At 43.4% G+C, this 18,814-nt stretch overlaps 1 long non-coding RNA gene across 1 annotated transcript in view; it reads right to left on the bottom strand.

Moving 5' to 3' along the window:
* Positions 1-13,318, bottom strand: part of LOC132248406 (uncharacterized) — a 34,524-nt gene extending 21,206 nt beyond the window's left edge. Inside the window, exon 1 of the long non-coding RNA XR_009459589.1 lies at positions 13,259-13,318. This is a non-coding gene — a long non-coding RNA (uncharacterized LOC132248406). The remainder of the gene's footprint in view (positions 1-13,258) is intronic.
* Positions 13,319-18,814: the final 5,496 nt, after the last annotated feature.

Genomic DNA, 18,814 nt, shown 5'->3' with positions numbered 1-18,814 from the left:
GCCTTTACAGGGCTGTCACCACAGGTGCGCATCTGGCGTGCTCTACAGACACTCCAGCCAACACTTTTGCCAACAGAGGGAGACCCTGGTCCACTCCTACCATAAGTGCACCTGGTTGCAGCCCCTTTTCTGCCTCCTCCAGAACTTCCTGCTGAGGGTTTGACTGCACTTCTTCCTGCACCTTGTTTCTTATGCCTTCCCCATTCATGGCCCCACCAAGCCCTGGGACCTCCTGGTCACCCTCCTCTTAGCTCTGGCCAGCCGGGACATCTAAAAGACCAGAAAGGAGGCTATGGCTGTGAGGAACCTGGTTGAGTGTGGGGCTGTTTTCCTGTCATTCCTTCGCTCATGTCTCTGGGTGGAGTTTCACTGGTCAATGTCTGGAGGCTTTCTCAATTCATTTAGGGGACAGTGGGCCCCTGGCCAGTGTGCTCTCCTCAATGTCCCCTTCTGGATCTCTTATTATTAATCTATGACCTCACTCCCCTTCCTGTTTCCTCGTTATGTGTCCCTTGGAATTAGTTGATGCATCCCCAGTGGGCTCCCTTATTAAGGGAAGCTTATAGAATTTCATGATGGGCCTAACCCATGATCTTTTGACACATCAAATAGGTCTGTGTCACAGTGGCAGAAAGTGGATACTGAAAGAGAGAGGTTCTTGCTCCTGCCTGGGTTATTGAAACCAGGTCCTTGATACTTGTGAACTTGACTTTACAATCTGGAAAATGATTTTTTTTCCAAATTCCATTTTTACTTGACCTTTTAACACGGCCAGTTTTGCACATATACTTCTTAAAACAGGAGGCAAATTATCTTTCAGTATTATGCAGATACAGAACAATTCTTGGTTGGATCTTAGCCACTACAGTAATAATCTCTGCAAACAAGACCTAAGAGACCTTTAAGAACCACAGCATCACAATTTTATATCTTAATAAGAAATAGGTACCCATACTGTCCTGTAATTTCGGTGGCTTTAATTCTCATTCAGAAAAGTATATGCTACTCACTGAATCATGAACAAGAAAGTGATACTTAGGCCTACATCACCTTGAAAATTTCTCATACCAACAGTAACTGATAGTTCAACTCTCCTATGAAATATGAACTTTCATTTCTACCTAGGAGAACTCTTACAAGAATTTCTCCTATGCCTGAAGAAGGATGCCTGTGCCCAAAAACTTGCAAATAAAGATTTTTTTTTGCAAACATCTAGTTGGTCTAATAAAAAGATATCACCTCTACCACGAGTTTTGATTCCTTTTGCATCTAGACCAGTACGGCTACAACCTGGATACCTAATTAATAGTTAGCACTTAACACCTGATGAAGTCACAGTAGCAGGTTGTCTTGACTGCAGCATAAGAAATATATGGTCAGACAGTATTAACTGTGCTTTTGAACAATAGCCTGAAAAATAATTTAAGCACTGGTCCTTGACAATGTTCATGTCAGCTAGGGACAGACATTAAACATAAACTGGTTTAAGTGATCAGAAACTGGTTTAAGCCTGTAGCAGAACAGATGTTCACTGCACATAAACCAGTTTGAGAATGGCTGAAACTGGTTTGAGATTAACCTGGTTGAATGTAGTATCAGACTTAACTGATTTGGCTCAAACCAGTTTATGCAATGTCTGTCCCCAACCCCTTGCTGATTTAAGATAAATCAGACTCCCCCAGCATTCCGGCATGCTCTGGGCTTGGCGAGGCTCTCGGCTCCATAGCAGGGCTGATCCTTCCCCTCTGCTCCCTGGTTGCAGCTCTGGCAGAGTCTGCTGGCTGCTCTCCTCCCCACCCCCTGCTAAGCAGGAATTTCCCCCTCCCTTCTCCCTTGCTGAGGTGGTGTCTTTGTATTGGCTAGCAGACCACATGGTGGCTAAGGTCTGTACTGAATCAACAGACAGAATCAACTGATAGCTGGTAATGTCTGTTCTTTTCTTAGTGGAGTGATAAACACTAAGAGGTGATAAACACTGTTATCAATTCCCTGTTGGGCTAATCGAAGCATCTTGCTGGGGCCTGGCCATGCCCACCTTAGCTCAGTACTGGACAAGGGAAGGGAGGGCTGCTCTAGTGTCCCCCGGCTTCTAGCCTGAGCCACTGCAGGCATATGCCTGCATTTCTAGGATGTCTGTCTGGTTACAAAACTGATTTAGCCTAGCCAGGTTAGACTAACCTGCAAAGATTTAAAGCAATTCAGGCACAGGCTTTTTGAACGTCTGTCCCTAGCCTCCATGTCTAATCTTTGGTTGCAAAAACTAGTTACCTGACTGACTGATCAGAGACACTGCCTCAATAGCTGATGGATTGGTCAGCAAGTTTGACAATTTCATTATCACTAAACACAGTGATATGTAACAGATTTTCCCAGATATCTAAATATTCCCTGATATATTTCAGATATTAATTATGAATCCTGGTCACCAATGCTTGACATCTCATTTGAAGTTTTGAAGCTAGTGGTGCTTTTCCCTTTTGTACCTGGTATCCAGTGCTTCACACAAGAATAACTTCTCACAAAGTGATATGTCAGATTTTCAAAGAAACTTTGTAAACTGCTCATGGAATACTTACCAGCTTCTACATTTGTTTGTACTAAACTGCTCTATATTTCAGTGTTACCATACATCCAGGTTTTCCCAGACATGTCCTCTTTTTTGGCCCCCTGTGTTGCATCTGGGCAGGTTTTTTTAAAAAAGAGCAAATGTCAGGATTTTTTGCTCTTCTTCTCCTCTCCTGGACTGGTTTCTTGGGGCTAGGAGCAGTGGGCAACATGACTGGCTGTCAGGGGGTCACATGCTCCCCATGCGAGCCCCGCAAGAGAGAGAGTGAGACAGAGAGAGAGTGTGTGTGTGTGTGTGTGTGTGTGCGCGCGCACGCACGCACGCAACGTGGGAACTACTTGGGCAGCAAGGCTGGGTGGGGACAGGGGCTGGGGGTCTAGAGTGAAGAGCATCGGCAGGGCTGGGGGGCACGGGGCTGCAGATCAAGAGTGAGGGTCACCAGCAGCTTGAGGGGGAGGGGGGCAGGAGGCTGTGGGTTGGGCGTGAGCGGGACTGGCAGGGCTGGGCAGGGCAGGGCATATCACTAGCCGCCCCCCTCCACAATCATATGCCCCTGCCCCTTCTCCTCCCCCTTCCTCCTCCCAGGTGTCCTCTTTTTTTGATGCTGAAAATATGGTAACCCTATTTGCAGATGAAAAAATCATTCACGTACTCAGTGGCCATATGTATGCACAATTACCTGATTTATATACCGCCAAGCAAGGAGTAGGGGATACAAATGACAATGGGTGAGATGCAATTTAGGAAGCCCATAATGGCAAACTTCAATGACATCTGGCCGCTGCTTTTTTAAAATATGATAATGTGTGTGAAGTGGTTTGGAATAGAGTTGACTGATTAATACATGATGGATAATTTACTCAGTAACTCTAACATCATTCTCTGCTCACAGCCACTGAATGTGCAGATTATAATTTCATCAAATGTGTTTACTATTCAAATTCAAACTGTTTTTAAAAAAAAGTTTGCCTAAGGAATCATTCTCCATAAGCTAGAATTGATGAAGATTTATTGAATGATACAGAGCTGAGCTGTAATTCTTTCTAGTTGTATCATTTCTAAACATCACCTGTGTGTACCTACATGATTAGTAGTCACAAAAGGGAGGGGAAGGGAGAACAGTAAGGCCATTTTTTGCCTTTGAATCAGGACATCATGAAGAGGTTTTGAGGTGGTTGTTCTATCATTTCCACTGCTTATAGCTGATTTTCCATGGCCACACATGTAGTAACACTTTATTGGTTGAATTAACACAGAACCTGGATATAAGGAAGCACAACAACTGTTGGGAGGAGTCACCCACATTTAGTTTGGAAGTTTATTTAAATTTTATTTGAGATTGAGTGCTTCTGAAATATACTTCACTGCATTCATAGACCAGATATAGCACAAGTAAAGAAGAGAACCATTTTTGCACATGCTGCCCTCCTACCTTGGCAATGACAAGGTTAACAACAGAGATCATATGAAGGCAAGTTTAGCCTCAATAGCAGTTAATTACTTGCCAAGCCACTTCCTAGTTTCCAATTAGTGGCAGCTGTGTTGATGATTTCTATGATGCAGACACCTTGATTGAAAAGCTGCCATCCCACATGCTAAGAGTGGGTAATAATATTGAGTTACTGCTGACCTGAAATAGATATTTAGAGGCATATGCTTAATAATACCCTGATGCTGTCCTGGGCCCTTTCTCCCCCTGGCAGGGATGGGCAGAATTTTTAACAGCGCCTAGATCCCATGTTCAAAGTGCTGTAGGCCACACCTAGAGGGTGAGCTTACAGTGCTTCCTCCTAAACTGAAAGGAAGGCACTTGTCTTTGTAGAGCAATATGGGCAGTGAGTGACAGGTAGGGTTACTATATTGACAGCAGGAAAAAAGAGGACACCTGTGGGGGGGAGGAAAGGGGGAGGGGCATATGATTGGGGGAAGTGATATGCCTGTACCCTGCCTCTGCCCCTCACTCCTAAGCCCCTGCTCCCCCAACCCTGCCAGCCCCCCCTCACTCCCAACCCACAGCCTCCTGTCCCCCAGCCCTGCTGGTGCCCCACACTCTGGTCCTCTGCCCCCCGCAGCCCTGCTGGTGCCTTTCACTCCCAACCCGCACACCCCTGCCCCCCACCCCTGCCAGTGCCCCACACTCCTGACCCACAGCCCTCAGCCCCCCCAGTCCTGCTGGTGCCCCTCATTCTGGACTCACAGACCCTTGCCCCCTCCAGTTCTGCTGGTGCCCATCACTCCCGACCCTCAGCCCCTGCTCCCCCAACCCTGCTGGTGCCCCTCACTCCTGACCCACAGCGCCAGCCCCATGAGCCCTGCTCCCCAAGCAGCACACACATACGCACACACACACTTTCTCTTTATCTGGCTCGCCGGGGCCCAGGGGGGGGGAGCACATGACCCCTGACAGCCAATCACATTGCTCACTGCTCCCGGTCCCAAACAGCCATCCCAGGAGAAGTAACAGCAAAAAACCCAGACATTTGCTCATTTTAAAAATCCACCCGGATGCAGCACATGGAGTTCAAAAAAGAGGACATATCCAGGAAAACCTGGATGTATGGTAACCCTACTGACAGGACCCATCAGCATACTTGTGGATGTGGCTACAATGCTCCTGGTTTAGGAGGCAGTTCAGCTAGAACAGTTCAGTGTGCTTGAGAGCATCAATGCTGGACATGGTAAACTTACCATGGAGCCATGGCTGTGGGGCTATGGGAGAAAAATCTCATTAATTGTGTACATTGTTTCTGACTTCAGCTCCTAAGTCACAGCATCACAGGTTCATAGAAAAGTAGGGCTAGAAGGACTCTCATAGGACCCCTCTATATGTTACACTTAAGGTGTGATTAAGTTGTGACCCAGCTACACATTCAACCAACTAATGGCATGATAAAATAAGCAATAAGCTACATAGTTACTCCAGAAAAAAATATGGGCATACCATAGGGATGCACCACCAATTATCAGCCCCACAGCTAACAAGGCTCCCACTGGTGGCAGCTAGGTCTCTGTGAGGTGGCTAGTATTAGCTTTGGGTTCAGATTCGGCCAATTTGGGGGACAGTGATTCGATTTGGTGATTCAAATCACTGTCCCAAATAGATTCAGCCAAATCTGATTCGGAGATTTGGCTGCTGCCAATCAGTTAAAACTCCGAATCACACAGGCCCCACCCCCTGCCTGCTCTCCCAGCCCTGGCAATGGTTGCCCCACCTGCCCCATTTCCAAAGCTGGCACTCACCGGGTGCTGCAGGGCTTGCAGTAGGGGCAGCATCTTCAGCTGTGGGTTCACAGCTGCAGCAGTATTCCCCTACAGTAGGGGTGGGCAAAATGCAGCCGGCAGGCCAGATGCGGCCAGCCAGGCCATTCTATCCAGCCCGCAGGGACCCTAAAAAATTTAAAAATTAATATTTATCTGCTCCTGGCTGCCTGTCAAGCGGCCCACGATGGCTTGCCAAAACTTGCTCTCTGCCCAAAATTCTTGCCCGCCCCTGCCCTACACTGAGAGCCCTGCAGCCGATGTTGCTAAGGGGCTCTCAGTGGAGGCAGCAGGAAGAATACTGCTGCCATTGCTGATCATATGATGCTTAGCTATAAATCAACTAAGCACTTGAGTCCCCAGGACAGTCCATCTTGCACCTTTCAATAAAGCAAAATAATCTTAGACTGTTTAATCAATACATGTAAATGCTGCACTTTAATAAGTAAAGGTGCATAGGAATTCATACGGATTTTAAAATTAAGCTGCAAATGTACGTGTGCAAAGCCTGCTCTTCTGAAATGCATTGGGAAATATTAATAATTCTTGGACACAGATCACATTTAGTTCAGCAGTTAGAGCAGCTGTCATCATTCACTGCATTAGCAAGCACTGTTTCTGTGAATTTACTTCAGTGTATTTTAGTTCCTTGGCAGAAATATGCTCGACTAACTTCTGCAGAATAATTCCATATATATTGGCCACATCTGAAATATTGTGATTAGATTATTTAAGAAAGCATTAGAAATTATTTTTATAAGAGTGTGTGTGGGTGTACATAGGCACATGCATGTGCACTTTTACAATAAACCCTGGAAAAGGAAAAAGTATGTTTTCATTTCTTAACTTATACTTCAGCTTCTAAGTATCTCCCCAACTTTTTGCTATCTGATATGCTATCAAATTAACACAGCTGTGATGGCATACAAACATTTTAAAGCAGGAACTAATATTTTTCTCATTTGAAAACCTGAATTATTTCTGTTTGGCCGTGTCTACACGTCACCATATGTCGCCATAGCAATGAACTACAGCAACATAGCGATCACATGCGTTTACAGCGAAGTAGCTGCTGGTGACATGTAGAGTCACGCTCCCCTGTTTTAATGTACCCTACAGTGAAGTAGCAGCTAAAAATAACCATGTATGGTGCAGTAAGGGCGGTTACTGTGCCATGCTTTTTTACTTGCAAAAAGAAGTACTAAAGCACAGTGCAGTAACAATGTCCCCATAGGGCAATGTGCAGATGCATCCTTTGAATATGAAAACCTTTATGCCCTAATAGTGAAATTTGCAGAATAGTTTGATAAAGCTGCATATTAATCAATAAGTCAGAATACTTTAAGAAATAGGAATATTAGCTGGCAGTCTTTTACTTCTCTTTAAGTCCTATTGCATATCGAAATATAGGAAGTGCTTGTCCTTTGTCCTCAAAACAGCTTTAGTTTCAGTGCATAGCTAAAGGCATACATAAGTGCAGGGGTAGGCAACCTTTTTCTGCTGTGGGCTGGAATGACCCCCCCCCCCCCCCCCCCCACACACACACACACACACACACACACACACACATCACAGGTAGGTGGACAGGTGCTAGGACCCAGATGCTGTCACCACTTGTCTCTGTCAGACAGCCAAAGCCCAACATCCACAGGCCAGATCCAAGGGTTTCACAAGCTGGATCCGGCCTGCAGGCCATAGAATGCTGATCCCTATATAAGTTAATTAAGTTAAAATGCTGGATGTTAACCTTCTCATGGTGTAGGTGCTGGGTATACAGTTATACAAGTGTTATGACTTTTTATCTGTATTGCAGCTTTAAAATATCCAAGCACTCTGTCTGTGGTTCTGTGTTGTTTCTTCAAGCAGACAATGAGGCATATTGCAGAAGATAAACATGCATAAGAAGTGCTCCTTTTGGGAGAATTTATTTGTATTCTTTCTTGTTTTGTTTGCCTAACAAAAAGCAATGATCTGGTAATAATATTGGAATATTAAAAACAGCACAGTAAAGTACAATTGTGTGCATCAAAACAGCTCAAACTTGAAAAATATCAGTTTTAGAGCAAATATGTTTTAAAGTCATTTTGGTAATATAGTATTTAGTGTGACAATTCACAGCTATGGAGGTGGGCACTAAAGTTGTGAGTTTTGTTTAGCTCTGGTAATTGTTGCTGAGTTAGCCAAGATGGATTTCATAGATGTTTAGGGTTGTAAGGGACCTTAGTAGATCATTGAGTCCGACCCCCTGCCCTCAGCAGGAAAGAGCGTTGGGGTCAGGTGACCCCAGCCAGGTGCTTGTTCAGTCTCCCCTTAAAGACCTCCAGGGTAGGGGAGAGCACCATGTCCCTTGGAAGCCCATTCCAGATTCTGGTAACCCTTACCATAAAGAAGTTATTCCTGATGTCTAACCTAAATCTGCTCTGTCAGTTTGTGGCCGTTGTTTCTAGTAACTCCAAGGGGTGCCCTGGTAAACAGAGCATCTCCTATTCCATGCTGTCCCCCCCCCCCCCCCCAACTTATTTGTAGATGGCCACTAGATCCCATCTCAGCCTTCTCTTGCAGAGGCTGAAGAGATCCAGGTCCCTCAATCTCTCCTCATAGGACCTCACCTGCAGGCCCCTAACCATCCATGTAGCCCTCCTCTGGACCCCCTCAAGGTTTTCCACATCTCTCTTGAAGTGCAGCATCCAAAACTGAACACAGTACTCCACCTGTGGCCTTACCAATGCTGCATAGAGCAGAAGTATCACCTCCCTAGACCTGTTTGCGATGCACAAACATGATAGCTAATGCATGATAGAGCAAGGTTAGCTTTACTGATCACTTCATTACATTGACGGCTCATGTTCATCTTAGAGTTGATTATGACTCCGAGATCGCTTCCTGCTGCTGTGCTGCTTAGGAAGTCATGCCCCAGTCCGTAAGTGTGTTGGAGATTCCTTCTCCCTAAGTACAGTACCTTGCACTTATCTTTGTTAAACTGCATCCTATTTTGCTCTGCCCACTTTTCCAACCTGTTCAAATCCACTTGAATCTGTTCCCTGCCCACTAGTGTATTTACTTTGCCCCATAACTTGGTGTCATCTGCTAATTTGGACAGAGTGCTCTCTATGCCCTCAACCAGGACACTATGGAAACTATCAGAAACCAGTATTATGAGATTTTCTTGATTATTGTAAAGTGCTTATTGATCCTGTCAAAAGATGGTTACAATAGAAAATATTGATATTTCCTATTTCATCTCAAAGGGGTTGAAAACACAATATTGTTTACCTCCCTTGAAACACAGTCACCTCCAGGATAAAGAACAGTCATTGTGTAAAAGCAATGCTGCGCTACATAGTTTAAACTATAAAATGAAGATGGATGCTTTTATCCAGTTAATGCTGCTTGCCACTTAACAATATTGTTTTAATGTTTCTGATGTGGAACAACTTTCTGAGTGTTCCCTTTTTTAATTTGTTGAACCACAAATGGGAGCAGGGCCATGCTGAGTGCAAAGGACAACCGAGTCTGCTTAGGTTTCCTGTGTGCTGTTATTGAACCAGGTCTTGTAGACTTGGGTCTGTTCCTAAATTCAGCCTTGCTGCTGGCAGACATATTTACTTACGCTTTCCCATCAGACTGGCAAAGATCCCTTTGAGTGTTTCCCAGCCAAGTGAAATTTAGGAGTTGCAGGTATTTTGGTTTTTGATCAGCCTGCATTTTCACTGGGTCTATGTAGCTGAATCTGGCTAGAGATGTGAATGTTACTGCAGTAAGCCAGAACTCACAAAGCTCCACTTGAACAAGGAGTGTAGGGTGGCTTAACAAGCTAGAGGCTTGACTTGTTGCTTCTGCTATGCTCAAAAGACTGTTGTTTATTTCCTGGCACCACCAAGATTGAGAATTCTGACTACAATAACTAGTAGAAATTTTCCATATATCAGTGTGCCAGGAAAAAAAAAAAAAAAGAGATACTCTTTACAACAGTTGGTCCCTAAGGGTGGAGGAAATTAGGAAGAGGGAAACAGAAAATTACAGCTACCTTACACTACTGAGTTGGCACACACACCGATATTATTGGCTGGCAGAGCCTTGCTCTGAAATAATTCTGCGGCCACATCTTTTAGAGTTCAGGGACAGTTCTATGGAGGCCATAACAGCACACAGAACTGTGGAAGAAAGAAGTAAAATTGATTAGGTGCCTGATACTGCAAATAACACAGCTCCTGTACTTACACTGACTTCATTTCAGAGCTGAAAATACTTAGCCGGTTAAAGAATGGTCCCTGCATATAAAATCAATGATAGATAACAACTTTGAGGCAAGAACTTCATGGTTTAATCCTGTGGGAAAGTGAGCATCTCTCTGGGGGATGCTCACTAGCCAAAAGATACATGTTTTTGTGGTAAGCAGAAAATATGACTATCTGTTTTCCTTTGGGATGTCCCTAGCCAGTGCTAAGCACCCATTAGGAAGTTGCAAGATCAGGCCCTTTGTAAGACTTCTTCTTTTAGTTCATTCTTATTTAGAATGGCTAAAATTTTTCCTCAGATAATCATCTGATTTTTACATAATCTGCTATCAAAACCAAGGCAACAAAATGCTCATATTGCATTAGCACTGGGCTGCTTTGAGATGCTACCTGAATGCATAATTTATCTTACTAAGGACATTCTTCATCAGATGAATGGATCAGGGTTGCAGATACTTTCTGCGCCTTCATTCTTTTTAAGTGCAGAAGCACTTTGAAAATAGAGCAAAGCTTCAGACGAGAGTCTTGGCAGTGACTGATCATTTACAGTACAAACCATGTGATATTCCTCAGCAGCAGCAGCTTCCTAGCTGTTCCCAGACTGAATACAGTTCTACTGTACATTCCATTTCCTGTAGTCATTCTTGCTTAGTTAAAGCATGAGCTGTGCCTTTTACTTTGAGTTATTTCAGAGCCACCTAAGAAGTAGGGAGGAGTAGAAATGTTTTTAACCATTTCCAACCTCACTTTTAACATGCATATCTAACAATTCTGTTCACATCACCTACAAGTCATACCTCTAAAAATATGAATTTTTCCATCATCTCTAGATGCTGACTAAAATCAAAGTAAAGCATGTTATTATTAACCTAGTTTTATTTTTAAACAATAGGCCTAAATCCATATTAATGATCCAAGAAGTGAACAGGCCTCAGCACCTTTTGTCCTCTATGTATTAACTATCCAATAATCAACAGTAGCTGTCCTGTACTCCGGTGCCTTTGCCCTAATTCAGGAGGACAGATATTTATCATCACCCTTGAATTGGGTGACCCATTCTGACAGGTCGACATCCTTATTTATGTAACAATGTCATGGATAGTAACTACTAATGAGTAGAGTGAAACAGTTCTGTTAGATAGAAAGGCAGAGGAAAGCAGAAAAGGGCATGAGGGGTTAATGGGACTTTTCTGTTCCAACCTCCTGGGATGTGTAATTATGTTCTAATAAGGAATAAATGTATTGATTAGATTAATGTGCAATTATGCTTGTGTGCACACGTTCAGAGCTGCATGCATATAATCAGTAACTGTGCATGCCTTGAATTTCTCCAGGTTGTTTTTTTAAATATAAATGTCTTAATCCTCTGGTCAAAAACATGCACAGCTGAGACCTTTCTATAGTTCTTATTGAGCAGATTCCCGGTGAATTCACTTAGAGTTTGTGTGAATAAAGTAGATTTGAACCAGGGATTAATTTGGCTCAGAATTCTCTCTAACCAAATAAAACACATTCTTTGACTGCTCAGGAAAGCATCTCCTTCCCATGCTTAGGAAGGGCTGATTCTTCACTGCATCTCCAAAAGGTGTGCAAACCAAAGATGAGGACAAATTCCCTTGATGGGAAACATGTGAAAGGCATATTGACTAAAAGAAAGTATATTTGAAAATTAGATCTGCATGTCATGAACAAGGGAAGGAGGAATAGAGCTGATAGCGCAGATCTCTCCTGTACTGCTGTGTTGCTGCTATTGTGGGAATTCAGCAGAATTGTGACTTTTTGTATTTTATAAATACCAAACAGATTCTAGGTATGAACATAGCCTTATATGTCTGATAGTCCTGTATTTTATGTTTGAATAAATAAGGAATGACCAGGGTTAGGCTGGCAGTTGGAATAGACTGTGGGTCACAACCTCCATCCTTCACTCCTGCGATAGAGGAGGCTCTAGAAACAGTATGCTCATCTTGATGAATGAGAACCTCCAGCTGCACACTGAAGAAATAAGTTACCTTGTTACGGCAGGTTCCTTGCGGAGGGCCGTGATCTCCTTGAGGTCCCTCGCTCCGTGTCAGACTGGCCCAAGGCACCCTCTTATTCTCGCCCGCCACGTCTTGTTGGTAAATATAAGGTTGGGAGGCTGCCTATGACTCCCTGGGCACGGCTACTCAGGACCTCCGTCCCCGCGTGTTCCTGGACCCCTGGGGGTCTCCCGTTGTGGTGGGTGTTCCCCGAACACACCCTAGCCTTATGGGCTATGCGTGGCTCTTACCACCCCTGATACCACGCCCCAAGCCTCACTGATGGGAAAGACGTTGTTAGGTCTACATGCCCGCTTCCCGGGCCTCCTCTATAGTGTAGCCCACTCTGGGCTCTCTCTCTCACCCAGCCTCTCACTGGGACTCTCGTCCACTCTGGGACTCTCTCTGGCCACCTGTCTCTTGGGCTCACCGCACGGGTACCCTCTCTGATCCTGGCTCGTCGCACTGCTATCCCCTCTCCTCAAGGACAACCGCAGCACCTTGCCTCTGTCTGAGGGGTGTTGCCACACTAGCCTATGGCTGGGCTCGCTACGCCTGTCTCAGGCTTCTCGATATGGCGCTCCCCCCTCTTTGGGGCTTGCTGTGCCCACCTTGGGCTTCTCAAAAGTGCGCTCCCCCTTCCTGGGGCTCGCCACGTCTATGCTAGGGCTTCCTAGCAGTGCCCCTTTCTGCTCATCATGCCCACTCTGGGGCCTCACAAAGCCGCCCCTCTCCGGGGCTGGGGTCTACATACCCCGCACACAACCCGGGGTCTTCGTTCCCCGCCCACAACCCACTGGTTGTGCTCCTTGCCGCCAGTTGCTCCTGCACTGGTGCGTAAACTGCGCCTTCACTGGCACTGTAAGAACGATGCGCCCTCCTGGCGCTAGCCCGCGCCCTCACTGGCGCTAGGGCACCCCACACTCTCTGGGGTCCCTATGAGGATACTGTGCCCTCCTCAGGCACTGGGGCCCCCACACTCCCGTGGAGCCCTTTATGAGGCCTCCTCCAACCCCTACAGCCTCACCCAAACCTCCAGTTGTAACCAACAGAGCCAAACATAAACTCAAAGTACAAGCCTCTAGGCTATAACATAACTACAAGCCGCGTGGCCATAACTAAACTCAAAGCCCTATGGCTCCAACAACATTGCTTAATGTAACCGCGGTACTTACTCTTAGGCTCCTCTCTGCAACCTCGCTCCAGACGCTCCTACCTCCCAGACTGCTGGCAGGGAACCACCAGCCTGACCTTAGCCCTGGGCTTTATAAGGGCCAGGCCCTGCCCCCTACCGGCAGCTGGCTCCCCTTAGTTGCTCCGGCAACCCGCAGCTGTGCTTGTTACCCTGGCAACCCGCAGGGGTGCTCATTAGGCTCTGCCAGGGCTCTCTCCCTGGCAGTTTCTCCTCTCTAGGAGCAGAGCACAGAGGTGCCCTGCGACATACCTTTTAGTGACTCTTTCTGCATGATTCAAGAAGCAGTACTATGGTCTCCAAAGGGCTTTCCTTCTACCCACTGTTGTCCATACTGAGCTTTTGCTGGGAAGGGTGGCATCTAAATCTAAAGTAAAATGAACAAATAAATTGCTCAGGACCTCTGTGAGACAAAGGGAGAAAGCGAGAGTTGCAAGAATCTGAAGGCTCAGAAGACCTATATGTACACATAAATACATAGTTTGCATTTATTTGCAATATTGTGGATAATACATCAAACACAGCATACAGTAACTACTACACTATGAAGGCATTGTTTGGGGGAGATTTCTAAATAAGGACATATTTTAAATGTCTCATTGGAACAATTGCTGCAAAATAGAGGAAAGAAATTGGATCATCTAAGGTTACCACAGGAAGATTGCTCTAAAAATGGACTACAATTAATCCAAAAAGAGAATGCGTCTTTCCAATTCATATAATATTCCAGGACTTAATATGCAATATCCATAGTACTAGGATTCTGGAGCACTAGACACAAACTCATGCAGGAGGATAGCATAATGGTTAAGCAACTTTAATTTATTTAAACATGTTCCCATGAATTCATTTGGAATCCAAGTCCACATTTAAAAGTTGTAGAACCATTATTACTATATAATACAAAGTAAAATAAAATATTAAAAAGTAAAATAAGATGCCTATAACAAAAACTGACTGTGTGAAATTGAACTTGACATATTTTAAATTTATCAAAATATAACAGTGAGATTCAACCTATATTGATATAAATAACCAAAGTATTGCTATAAAATGATAATTGTGCTTAACTTTTCTGAACTGGGATTAGGGATTGGGTAACACAATTTTTGATGTCTAATCCTAGAAGAGTCTGTATTAAACTCACATCAATTGTATTTATCGATAGGAATTTCTAAGTAATTAATTATTAAAATTAATTCCATGATTTTTCATGAATTGTTCTGTTATTTTGGCAGTCTGTGTTTGGCTGGGATACCAAAAAAATCGGGTCTACTATTCATTTCAAGATATCATGGTGACTATAGTTTTTTTTTCTGCTAAAACAAGCCAGCTCTTCCTTTCTTGACTGAAAGAAAGAAACTGAGAAACAATCTGAAAGAGGGTCCAGGGCTTGGTTACCAACAAAAGGGTCTCCCCAGTCATCAGTGAGGACAGAGCTTCAGTCACTCAGTCTATCCAGATGTTATTTGTGTTGAGGAAGAGAACTACAGGCATGGAAGCTGTATAAATTTACAGTGATAGATAGCATGCACAAAAATGTATTTGACCCCAAAAAATGTTTAGGAGCGCAGAACATTTATTTTATAGAAGTACTATAGGTTTAGACTGGTGAACAGAATTTGACCTTAGAAATAGTATCTGAGAAACAAGGGAAAACCAAGAAGAAAGGAAAGACAGGGGGAGGGAAGGGGTACCTTAGTCATCTTAATTTCATTTCCATTCTGTTCCAAATAATGCACTTCATTAAAGACAGTCCAATACACAAAATGGATATAGGGTTCCTTGTCCTATGAAATTTTATCAAGACCTTAAGGTCATAGTTCAAATCTGGGTCATAACAGCAAATGCAGGAAAATTACCTTTTCAATGACCACATGCCCTTCAAGTCTTAGTAGACTAGGATGAGTTCACATCTGTGTTTTCATACCTCCCCGCGGAATTGATTTTGCCATTATGCAAGGAGATATGATGAGATCTTTATAGCTTAAGGAATTATCATCAAGTCACAGCTCTTAATTAGCTAATTTATTTCACAGACTCATTTGAAGCAGGGAACCTAGATTAAGGTAGCCTCGACTTAGCAGAACTGTCCTCTCTGTACTGTTTATTAGCGTCAACATCAGCATAAGCTTTTTTCTTTAGTGGCCAATCTTTCATTCAGACCAAAGAGGGCCCTGAGAAAGTTTTCCTCGTTTCTTTATTTTTTGCCAAAGTTCTGAGTGAGCTCCTTAAAAGTTATTGAAAGAGCATTACTCAGTCTGACACATTTCATTTATTTCAATATGGTAACAAAGAGGGAAGATCTAGTTAAAGATATTGCAATAGCCTTATCGGATACTTAAGATTTTTTTAAAATGTAATACATCACAATAGAATACTTTGTTTTTGTAGAAGGGCATTCTGTATTCTCCAAAAAAGCCGCTGACTTAATCATTAGTTATGATGAGAAGAGATTTAGTGCTCTCTTTCTTTACACTGTCAGTGAGAACAATGTCTGTGAAAAAGCCTATGTTTCCCATTATAAATCACTATAAGCTCCATGAAAATTTCTCCACTACCCTGGGGTTTAAGTGAGCAAATAGTTGGTAGGGCAGACTCCCAATAGCAGCACTTTATCCATAGCACTATAGGTTTATGAGATGCTATAGTTTACTATGAGTCTAAGCACAGCTCCCACATATAATTTCCATTGTGTAACACATTATGCTAGTATTTCATATAAAACTGAGTTGCCCTGATGTTACCTTCCCTTCTCTTACCATCCAGGAGAAAAGGGAGGGGTGGGGAGGGGGCTTGGGTTTTTTTTCAAACAAAATGATCCATTCTTAACCTTTACAAAATAAAGTATGATAAAATACATGTAAATTTTTATTAGTAAGCTCCCTTTTAGAAACTCAGGTCTCCTTATGTTATACAGAAGCCATTTAGGCATCTGCTTAGCATAAGTCAGGCTTCAAAAAAAATTAAATAAACCCATTCATAAAAAAGAGACCATTTTAGAGATGTTTCTCCCCTAATTTAACAGAGCATCTGATCAGAACACCATAGAAAATCAAGTTCAGCCTCAGTGATTTCACTGGAGTCTATGGGAACACAGAATCTCTGAAAAAGGGGTGACGTGTAAGTGCCAGATTTGGATTTAGGGGCCTAAGATTAGGCACACAGGTTTGAGAATCCTTGGCTTTATCTGCTTAGAATTTTTAAATCTCTATATATCACATTCACACATAAACTTTGTCCGAATGTTATTGTTTACTTTTATAAAGAAAAAAAGAGTCCCAGGCATCTGCCAGCATTTTTTTATGATTATTATTTTTTGCTTGTTGAGCCAAGCTAAAAGCTTATTTTATGTTTAAGGATTTTTTTGTTCACTTTATCAACATTATTTTTTAAAAATAGAAATATCTATGACACATTTACTAGATGATACAAACAACTATAGGGGTGGCCAATATTTAGATGCCTCCTTCAGAATTTTGATTTTTGCTTCTTCTGTTTTTAGAAAATGTTTCCTTCTCTGGAGTTGTTTGTTTCATGACAAATTACATCATTCTTTCCCCCTTCTGGGTTTAATTCTGTGAGCTGCGTTCAAAATTCACATCACTGGGTTGAATTTTTAAAGGGAGGCCTTTGGTCCAAAGCTCTCAACCACTCACACTGGACCTAAAAGGCCACTAGAAATAGTCCTGGCCTGCTTTGTTTCTCAGGACCCAGAATAGACACATTCCCTCTGGTCTCTGGTGAGATATGGATTTAGTTCAATAAGTAAATGTCAGCTGCAGAAGCAGTTGGCTGTAAAGACACTTTCATGGAAACTGGGAGTTTATGTCCTTCTGAAAGGCTATCATTATGTTGTTATTGTTGCACTACCCATATAGCATACTACATATAAAACAAAGAGCAAGATTAAGGCATAGGCAATATTGTTCCATCCCTATGACCATAATTCTTAGAGTCACATGATGATGCCAGAACCTCAAATTTCACTAAAAATAATTTTGTACCTTTGCTGTAACTACTGCAATTGTGTCTGCTTGAGTCTTCAAACAACTTGAAACAACAGTGCAAGATATGGGAGCTACCTCTGAAATCCTTGGGTGACAAGTGTCCCCACTGACATCATCCCAAATGAGGATTCTGTTGCAGTGTAGCTTCCTCATAGCCATTGTGGCTCTCCTGGGGTAATATTGGCATACACTTCTCCATGCACCTTGTCTTCCAGTCAGGTAGGTAGGGGCAGAGTGTTCTCTGTTTTTGGACAGACCCCAGTCTATTTGAAGAAAAAGAACATTTGAGGAGGGGCAGGTGCCAGCTTAGGATGAGTGGTGCGGGTGAGACCCTTATTCTTAGAAGATGGTTCTTGTGCGGAGAGCACTTTGCACTAACACCCCAAACAGAGGTGAGGTCTGAAGTAGTACAATACTATCAATAATGTGCCTCCATTTATGTTAATTCAGAAGTGCTCCAAAGAATTTACAGCCAACATAAATTTATTTCATGAAGCTATGGAGCACTTTAATACTATCCAAATCCTCTGCATCTACAGTATTCACCCATTCTACAATCCTGTTTAACAATCAGAATCATCTACCATAGGCTTGCTGCTCATAGTCCTATGCTGCTGGTTCATGGTTCTGTCATTCCCCGTTGAATGATATTTTTGCCCAATGTTTGAGCAGGATTAAACAAAAATTTATTGGCTAACTCTCAGGAACAATATTCTGCTAAACTAAAGTTGAAGGTATACATTACTTGCTAAAATAATGTGAAGCTCAATCCTTTACTCATGTATATAGACCTCTTGAAGTCAATAAGTGCATGCATTCACCACACCTGGTCTATGTTCATGCAACTTGATTCAAGCTACATGAACATAGAGTAGGAGCAGTTATGTACAGCTGTTCACTGGTCCTGGGAGCCTTTCAGGGAAACTGAAGTAAGTAACTTGAAGTTGGGGGAGGGATGGGCAGGATCAGGAAGGGCTAGGAGGTCAAGGGGGGAGGAGGGATACTGGTGTGTCCACGGGCAGGTTGGCAGGGTCAAGGAGATCTGGCAGGTCTGCAGGAGGATTGGTTTGGTGGGGCAGTGCGTGGGGAGGTGGCCATCTGGGGGTGGGGGAGTCAGGGGACTAGTAATAGCCCAGTCAGGGTTGGGAGGTTGAAAGAGCACATCCCTGGTGCTGAGGCAACCAGTTGAGCTTTCCCAATCTTGGGGCTGAGCTCTGAATATGTAGAGGCATTTAACATATTGGGTTAACCCATTCCCAATACAAGTTAGTTTACTTCCTCAGGTTAACTAATTTAATTTGAGCCTGACAATTCTGCCCAATTTAACTCCCTGAATGTTGCACCAGTGGGGTATTTAAATTGACGTAACCTTAGTACCCAGTGAGACCATGTCACAATGAGTAAATTTCTAGATTTTAGGGGCCTCTGAATGATGCATTTCAGTTGCCCTACTGCTAGCTGTGATGGCATTTCTTTCTTCTCATTAAATGGCAAGACTCTTCTAGATCTCATTTTTGTTTTGGAGGGAG

The sequence above is a fragment of the Alligator mississippiensis genome, chromosome 2 (assembly GCF_030867095.1).
Source record: "Alligator mississippiensis isolate rAllMis1 chromosome 2, rAllMis1, whole genome shotgun sequence".
Lineage (NCBI taxonomy): Eukaryota > Metazoa > Chordata > Crocodylia > Alligatoridae > Alligator > Alligator mississippiensis.
The sequence above is the reverse complement of the archived record's forward strand: the minus strand, read 5'-3'. Positions and strand labels throughout refer to the sequence as shown.